This window comes from Poromitra crassiceps (genome assembly GCF_964638095.1).
Source record: "Poromitra crassiceps genome assembly, chromosome: 5".
In the NCBI taxonomy this organism is placed as follows: domain Eukaryota; kingdom Metazoa; phylum Chordata; class Actinopteri; order Beryciformes; family Melamphaidae; genus Poromitra; species Poromitra crassiceps.
In genome coordinates, this window is record NC_139642.1 from 15,102,783 (window position 1) to 15,112,782 (window position 10,000).

Sequence of the window (10,000 nt, forward strand, 5' to 3'; positions counted from 1 at the left end):
TTGGCGCAAAAAAGGTTTGGAACCCCTGTGTTACATAACTGGACAGTCATGTAATTCAGGTTACAGCTCAAAAAACCTGTTTTAGTATCACTAACCAAATCGATATTGAAATTAATTGAATCGGAATCGAACTGAATCGGGATTAATCGATTCGGAACCTTGTGAATCGGAATCGAATCGATTCTTGAAATTTGAACCAATACCCAGCCCTAGTAAAGGAATACAATTACAGTAACGCTTGACTATAATTTACTTTGACTTTACTGCCCAGTGCCCAACACTGAGGGCGATATGAACAAACGAACATTAAAATGATCCAATGCAGGAAGCGTCTGAGTCTCTCACACACTCTTACAGCTGACAGAGGAAATGGGGCAGCACATGAGTTGGGTTATGGCACATCATAAAAGCCGATGAGAAGACATTCAGACTGTGTGAAGAGTAGAGTAGAGAATATAGAAGCCCGTCGAATCCACGCCTGGGCGCGCAGCAGAGGCAAAGTACAAGTACTGTAACTTCATCAATTATGGAAGAGTGGAACTTCTACTTTGCCTATTAGAACGAACTTAAATCAAAGTAAGCAGAAAAAAGTTTGAGGGGGAACATAAAACTGAGGGTCAAAAATAGGACCCGCAGCTTCCAAATTAATTCCATTGTTCTTACTGGTTAATGGACATAATTTAATTGGCAGCTCCGGGCGGTGCAGCTGGGCGTGTTTAATATGGCGCTGAAGCTAATTGCAAAGTGTAAAAGTGGATTGGCTCAGACTTTCAGCAGAGCAGCTTAGCTTCTCTAATTGATTAGACTCTTTGACCAGATTATCTTTTATCAGCTCGCTCCTCACATTTCTCCCAGACAGACTGGAGGATGGACATGATCTACACACACACACACACACACACACACACACACACACACACACACACACACACACACACACACACACACACACACACACACACACACACACACACACACACAGTGATCTCAATTCAGAGAAAGAAAATTGATTCTCATTTTTTCCAGAATGGTGCAGCCCTATTTTACAGTGATTTTACGACGGCTCAGAGGTGTTTAAGGCACGGCGCAACACTTCAGTATCACAAAAAGCTTCAGCATCGTCTCCAGCACCACACTGGTTCTACAGAACTGTGATTTATCTGTCAGGCTAAAGAGCAGGCGCCCCGGGGACAGTGCCAGCCCGGAGCAGTTGCTTCTCAACCTGTGGGTCAGGACCCCCCAAGGGGTTCGCAAGATAATCCTGGGAGGTCGCAAGATGATTTATGGGATAGGAGAAAAGCTATACATTTCCATATTTCTACCGTATACGCATTTATTATCACGTCCCATTTCTGTGTTTTTCTCTCTTTTCTTTCTTTGTGAAACACAGAAGAGTTTTCAGCCCCTGGACCTCCTGTGGTCATAAATCAAATGAACAAACCTGGAAAGGGAAAATCATCCTTCTGCAAGAGAACCACCGGCCTAGAAGTAGAACAGAAACGTTTATGGAAACTGTCTTAATTTTGAGAAACATAGTAAGAGCAAAACAGGCTCTCCTGAACTCAGAGAGCGATGCATCCCCACTCCCAACTGATGTGTTTGGTCAGGGCCCCCTTTGGCGTTACTTGTTAAGACCCTGGGTACCCCTGCTTTGGCATTACTTGTTAAGACCCTGGGTACCCCTGCTTTGGCGTTACTTGTTAAGACCCTGGGTACCCCTGGGGCGTCTGGGCAGTGTACAGGTAAAAGCACCACGGAGCCCTACATTCAATTCCCGGCAGCGGTACTTCCGGCATGGTCAGACGTTCCTACACACAATTCGCTGTGTCTGCGGGTAGGAAGCCGGTTTCCGACATTGTGAGCGTTCTATAGAAGTCTATTGGACTACCCTGCACATTGTGGGAGTTCTATAGAAGTCTATTGGACTACCCTGCATGTTGTGGGAGTTCTATAGAAGTCTAGTGGACTACCCTGCACATTGTGGGAGTTATATAGAAGTCTAGTGGACTACCCTGCATGTTGTGGGAGTTCTATAGAAGTCTAGTGGACTACCCTGCACATTGTGGGAGTTATATAGAAGTCTATTGGACTACCCTGCATGTTGTGGGAGTTCTATAGAAGTCTAGTGGACTACCCTGCATGTTGTGGGAGTTCTATAGAAGTCTAGTGGACTACCCTGCATGTTGTGGGAGTTCTATAGAAGTCTATTGGACTACCCTGCATGTTGTGGGAGTTCTATAGAAGTCTATTGGACTACCCTGCATGTTGTGGGAGTTCTATAGAAGTCTAGTGGACTACCCTGCATGTTGTGGGAGTTCTATAGAAGTCTAGTGGACTACCCTGCATGTTGTGGGAGTTCTATAGAAGTCTAGTGGACTACCCTGCATGTTGTGGGAGTTCTATAGAAGTCTAGTGGACTACCCTGCATGTTGTGGGAGTTCTATAGAAGTCTAGTGGACTACCCTGCATGTTGTGAGCGTTCTATAGAAGTCTAGTGGACTACCCTGCATGTTGTGAGAGTTCTATAGAAGTCTATTGGACTACCCTGCATGTTGTGAGAGTTCTATAGAAGTCTATTGGACTACCCTGCATGTTGTGGGAGTTCTATATAAGTCTATTGGACTACCCTGCATGTTGTGGGAGTTCTATAGAAGTCTAGTGGGCTACCCTGCACGTTGTGGGAGTTCTATAGAAGTCTAGTGGACTACCCTGCACGTTGTGGGAGTTCTATAGAAGTCTATTAGACTACCCTGCACGTTGTGGGAGTTATATAGAAGTCTATTGGACTACCCTGCACGTTGTGGGAGCTCTATAGAAGTCTAGTGGACTACCCTGCACGTTGTGGGAGTTCTATAGAAGTCTAGTGGACTACCCTGCACGTTGTGGGAGTTCTATAGAAGTCTATTGGACTACCCTGCACATTGTGGGAGTTATATAGAAGTCTATTGGACTACCTTGCACATTGTGGGAGTTCTATCCACCTTATTTTTGAATGCCCCACTGTAAAAAATAATTGTGCGTACAAGTTCCGGTTTAACGTGACTCATTGTTGCAGCTTGCCATTTCCTAATGTATTCTACTTGATTTGAAAAGATGGCCACCTACACTCAGTCTCTTGTACCCTGGCTGAATTGGACATAACTTGGTCAATAAGTATGTAACATACAAAATAAAACAACCCGTAATATCTTAATTTTATGTAGAATGCAGAGGACATGTAACTGTTTAGTTAAACTTGCATTCCAGGAATATTGTGCTCTTAAGATGACGTTAGTGGCTCGAGTCCGTTTCGTCCTGAAACCCACATAGGTTGCGCCAGGCGTAACCTATGTGTGGTTTGGCGCAACCTATGTGTGATTCGAAATAACGCATCGAGATAGAAAACGTTATGAATATAGTCACGTTATAAACAACAAACTAACGCTGGTGATCCGTATGGAAACAGTGTTACTCGAAATGGTTAATATTAGCCACAGCAGGCGATTACCCATGAATGCACTGCGCTCTTAAAGGGATATTTATCGACGAGATTTCTGCCAAGCTGGACCTGATTAGTGTTTTGCTCCGTTCGCCCAGACGGGTGTCAAGCTGTCAGCAACAAGGCTGGGAGGATCACACCAGAAGAAGCACCCACATGCAGATCAGGCAAAAATGGCCGCCAAAAATAAGGTGGATAGAAGTCTATTGGACTACCTACCCTGCACGTTGTGGAAGTTCTATAGAAGTCTATTGGACTACCCTGCACATTGTGGGAGTTCTATAGAAGTCTATTGGACTACCTACCCTGTACGTTGTGGGAGTTCTATAGAAGTCTATTGGACTACCCTGCACATTGTGGGAGTTCTATAGAAGTCTATTGGACTACCTACCCTGCACGTTGTGGAAGTTCTATAGAAGTCTATTAGACTACCCTGCACTTTGTAGGAGTTCTAGAGAAGTCTATTGGACTACCCTGCACATTGTGGGAGTTCTGTAGAAGTCAATTGGACTACCCTGCAGGTTGTGGGAGTTCTATAGAAGTCTATTGGACTACCCTGCACATTGTGGGAGTTCTATAGAAGTCTATTGGACTACCCTGCATGTTGTGGGAGTTCTATAGAAGTCTATTGGACTACCCTACACATTGTGGGAGTTCTATAGAAGTCTATTGGACTACCCTGCACGTTGTGGGAGTTCTATAGAAGTCTATTGGACTACCCTGCACATTGTGGGAGTTCTATAGAAGTCTATTGGTCTACCCTGCATGTTGTGGGAGTTCTATAGAAGTCTATTGGACTACCCTGCATGTTGTGGGAGTTCTATAGAAGTCTATTGGACTACCCTGCATGTTGTGGGAGTTCTATAGAAGTCTAGTGGACTACCCTGCATGTTGTGGGAGTTCTATAGAAGTCTAGTGGACTACCCTGCATGTTGTGGGAGTTCTATAGAAGTCTAGTGGACTACCCTGCATGTTGTGGGAGTGCTATAGAAGTCTAGTGGACTACCCTGCATGTTGTGGGAGTTCTATAGAAGTCTAGTGGACTACCCTGCATGTTGTGAGCGTTCTATAGAAGTCTAGTGGACTACCCTGCATGTTGTGAGAGTTCTATAGAAGTCTATTGGACTACCCTGCATGTTGTGAGAGTTCTATAGAAGTCTATTGGACTACCCTGCATGTTGTGGGAGTTCTATATAAGTCTATTGGACTACCCTGCATGTTGTGGGAGTTCTATAGAAGTCTAGTGGGCTACCCTGCACGTTGTGGGAGTTCTATAGAAGTCTAGTGGACTACCCTGCACGTTGTGGGAGTTCTATAGAAGTCTATTAGACTACCCTGCACGTTGTGGGAGTTATATAGAAGTCTATTGGACTACCCTGCACGTTGTGGGAGCTCTATAGAAGTCTAGTGGACTACCCTGCACGTTGTGGGAGTTCTATAGAAGTCTAGTGGACTACCCTGCACGTTGTGGGAGTTCTATAGAAGTCTATTGGACTACCCTGCACATTGTGGGAGTTATATAGAAGTCTATTGGACTACCTTGCACATTGTGGGAGTTCTATCCACCTTATTTTTGAATGCCCCACTGTAAAAAATAATTGTGCGTACAAGTTCCGGTTTAACGTGACTCATTGTTGCAGCTTGCCATTTCCTAATGTATTCTACTTGATTTGAAAAGATGGCCACCTACACTCAGTCTCTTGTACCCTGGCTGAATTGGACATAACTTGGTCAATAAGTATGTAACATACAAAATAAAACAACCCGTAATATCTTAATTTTATGTAGAATGCAGAGGACATGTAACTGTTTAGTTAAACTTGCATTCCAGGAATATTGTGCTCTTAAGATGACGTTAGTGGCTCGAGTCCGTTTCGTCCTGAAACCCACATAGGTTGCGCCAGGCGTAACCTATGTGTGGTTTGGCGCAACCTATGTGCGATTCGAAATAACGCATCGAGATAGAAAACGTTATGAATATAGTCACGTTATAAACAACAAACTAACGCTGGTGATCCGTATGGAAACAGTGTTACTCGAAATGGTTAATATTAGCCACAGCAGGCGATTACCCATGAATGCACTGCGCTCTTAAAGGGATATTTATCGACGAGATTTCTGCCAAGCTGGACCTGATTAGTGTTTTGCTCCGTTCGCCCAGACGGGTGTCAAGCTGTCAGCAACAAGGCTGGGAGGATCACACCAGAAGAAGCACCCACATGCAGATCAGGCAAAAATGGCCGCCAAAAATAAGGTGGATAGAAGTCTATTGGACTACCTACCCTGCACGTTGTGGAAGTTCTATAGAAGTCTATTGGACTACCCTGCACATTGTGGGAGTTCTATAGAAGTCTATTGGACTACCTACCCTGTACGTTGTGGGAGTTCTATAGAAGTCTATTGGACTACCCTGCACATTGTGGGAGTTCTATAGAAGTCTATTGGACTACCTACCCTGCACGTTGTGGAAGTTCTATAGAAGTCTATTAGACTACCCTGCACTTTGTAGGAGTTCTAGAGAAGTCTATTGGACTACCCTGCACATTGTGGGAGTTCTGTAGAAGTCAATTGGACTACCCTGCAGGTTGTGGGAGTTCTATAGAAGTCTATTGGACTACCCTGCACATTGTGGGAGTTCTATAGAAGTCTATTGGACTACCCTGCATGTTGTGGGAGTTCTATAGAAGTCTATTGGACTACCCTACACATTGTGGGAGTTCTATAGAAGTATATTGGACTACCCTGCACGTTGTGGGAGTTCTATAGAAGTCTATTGGACTACCCTGCACATTGTGGGAGTTCTATAGAAGTCTATTGGTCTACCCTGCATGTTGTGGGAGTTCTATAGAAGTCTATTGGACTACCCTACACATTGTGGGAGTTCTATAGAAGTCTATTGGACTACCCTGCACGTTGTGGGAGTTCTATAGAAGTCTATTGGACTACCCTGCAAATTGTGGGAGTTCTATAGAAGTCTATTGGACTACCCTGCAAATTGTGGGAGTTCTATAGAAGTCTATTGGACTACCCTGCACATTGTGGGAGTTCTATAGAAGTCTATTGGACTACCCTGCAAATTGTGGGAGTTCTATAGAAGTCTAGTGGACTACCCTACACGTTGAAACAAGACAAAAAGGGGAACCCAAATGTGTTAGAAGTAACACCAAGTGGTCCTGACCAAACGTCAGTATTTGATGAGTTGGGAGAGAAAACGGGCTGCAAAGACCAACAGCAGAAGACTGGGAGGAGGTGTGAGCTTGTTGCAGCTTGTTTGGTTCCACTCCATGGTCATGGAGTCGTCATGGATGACCCACCTAACGCTGATTGCTACTAGCTCACCTGTGTGGGCTCAACAGAGAGGTTCAGCCAGAGACAATGAGACCGACGGAGCAAGCTGAAGTTGAGCCTCAATTGTTCCAACTCCCCCTTTCCCTCTTTTGAGAAGTGTAAATGTCATAGGAAATAAAACATTCTTTTAATTGCAGGACCAGGCCCATGTCCTGAATTCACACCAGAGAGCTGGCCGCTGCTTCAGCAGAGCGTGCAGCCTCAGTCAGTCACCTCTGCCTGGATACATGAAGGTTAAAGAGAAGCAGAATCAAAGGGAGAGTGCTGACTGCACACAGTGTGTGCTTAGGGAAATACACAAGATGTGCTCATATCTCACACACTGTCAGACCGCTGGCTGGCTGCACAAAGCTGTCATCTCAGCTGTACTGCCTTTCCTCCACTGTCTGCAGCAGCTGACTTTGTCTCCTACGTAGAAAAGCTTTCTCAGAGCCCCGCTATTGTCTTGTAAAGGTCAAAATGCATAATATGCATCTGTGGGGAAAAGTAACTGTTCTCAGTCCGTATGTACAATATGTTCTATTAGTGTTGTTGTTATAAAGGCTTTGCGTCAATGCCTATAGGCTGGCCGGCCCCCGGGGCAGATTCTGGGCCTCTGGGTCCCTGGAAGCTGTCCCTGGATGACTGACACATCATGTGATGACATCATGACCGCGAAGATGACATCACAACGCGACCAGTGACATCAGACATTATGTGACGTACGACCAATGATGTCATAATCAACTAGACAATGCTAGACGTCGATGACACCACAATGCAATCTGTGACATCGCCGAGGCTGTGACGGGGAGTTATGACATCACCAGTGATGTCATACTTCCAAAGCCATCAAGGATATAAATATGAGCACAGAACCGAGTTCTGTGTTCTGGTCTATCCCTCCAGGATTAGGGAAGAGGACAACCAGGATGAATGGAACAGGAATCCAATGCGGGCTTCAGCCCAAGACAACTTAGGAGGTGCTGGTAGGTATTCTATTCGTTCACATTTTTTAGTATTGATACTTATCAATACGTTTGACAACCCTAGTTCAGACACATAAGAATGGGGTTTGAGCGATCGGATCTCATTGCGTCCTCAGTGCATCTTGGGTGCCTTCACACCTGAGCTGTCCACTTGTGATCGGATCACCCATGACGCCTGTTAATAGCAGGTCTAAATAGGCCTTACACACATCCCCGAGTTTACTGCAGTTTAGTGTTACAGTATATCTCCTGTCTACAGGGGAGGTCACCTTTAAGATAGCAATTTAACAGCTTCGCACCAGAGAACACACACACACACACACACACACACACACGCACACGCACACGCACACAAATAGAGACATTCACACACGCAGACAAGCACAGACACCCATGTGTGCCTATACTCTTGAACATGCATGCGCATTGCGCACACACACACCAGCGCAGACACACACGTGCGCACATACACACACACACACACACACACACGTGCGCACATACACCACACACGTGCGCGCACACACACACTATGGCCCATATTTTGCATATTTCGGCGCAGCGGTCTCGCTGGGCAATTAGCGCGCATTACTGCACTTAGAGGCGTGTCCAAGTCACTGTGCTGCTCTTCTCCACAGCACGCATCGCATCTGCCCACCTGCGGGGGCGCAGCGGTGACATGGGCTGGATTAAGTAGTATAATTATTCATAGGCGTGGGCATGGCGTTAGATCCACACAACCAATCAGATTCCCCTCTCCCTCATCCCCTTTAATGCATGTTGTGCAATGGCATACACTGTACTATGTGCTGGTATTCTCCGTGCGCAAACGGAGATCTCCAAACCACAGCCTCATTAGATGAGCCTAAATCTACCAAAGTGTCACAAGCGCTCAGTCTCAGTCAGTATATAATGGGCTGGATTAAGTATATTATTCGCAGCCATGGTCAGGGTTACGTTCTACTACACAACACACAATTTCCTACTCGGCTGTTTGCATGACATGAAATGGATATTCCACTAATATTCCCGTTTACATGCAGCCGTCCACATCCATGACAGCTCAACTACTGAAGCTGAATTGATGAAGTTATCAATTTAACACAATGTTTGAAGCATTTTTGAGTTAGTTAATTATAATCTTTTTTCTATGATGACGAGTGGAGCGGCGAGAGGAGGAGAGCTGGACAGAAGGAGAGATGGGCAGAGAGAGGGCAAACTGCCGCTGCACAGGTGTAAATTGCTCTAAAGGCCTATTGTCACTCCAGCGAGCCAGGCGCGTGGGGGAGGAGCGAGGGGCGCGCCCCAAACATGACGTGATTGCGCTGGGCGCGCACTCCGCAACCACATAGCGCGTACCCAAAGATTTTTCTAGCAGTGCGTACCTCCGCAGCTCCCAGCGGGGGGTGCTGTGCTTTGCAGGGAGAAACAGGGAGATAAATTAACTCATTGAGTGCCAATGACGACTAAAGTCGTCAATTCAAATAGTAACTAAAGTCGTCAATTGCGTTTTTTGAGGGTGGGACGTGGATCAAAGCCTGATGCATCTCCTGTAAAAATATGGGGGATGTTGAATGTGTATAAGCTATTTTACGGACCCATTAGGTGGCGACAGTGCTCTCCAGATTAGAGAAAGGTGAGGAAAAAAACAGAGAAGAAGCCGTGGGCACACGGAAACCGATGCATGCTGTAATGTTAGCTGTGCCTGTGAACAGCAGCCAATCTGCTCCCACAATTGAGCCTTTCTGTCTGTTGCGATAGCCCCTCCACATGATTAGTTGCCAGAAAAGGAGCACGACACCAGCGTCTTTCTGAAAAGCCAAATCATTCTCAGCTGGAAGCGCTGGGAGCCGGCAACAAAAACGGCCGAGCGCTGTGAAAATAGGCTGGGTGCAGCCAGCGCACTTTGAAACGTGCAGCGGAAAATTCAGAGCAGAGAGCCACCAGAGACACTCCCACGGAGGAGGGGTTTGCAGTTGAGGGGGGTGGGGCACGCAGGGCACCATACAACACCGACCCAGACAGCAGGCTCGATGGACAGATTGGCAAACACAAGCTAGAATATCTGATGCCCACCAGCAGTAAATCAAGACCAGCAAGAAGGTGTAGGGTCTGCGCACGCAGGGGCCAGCGCTGCTGGTTGCAGCTAAAAAATATTATTTTGCCATCAAAATTCCTTTGTTTTATTGAAGGAAATTATTTTTGA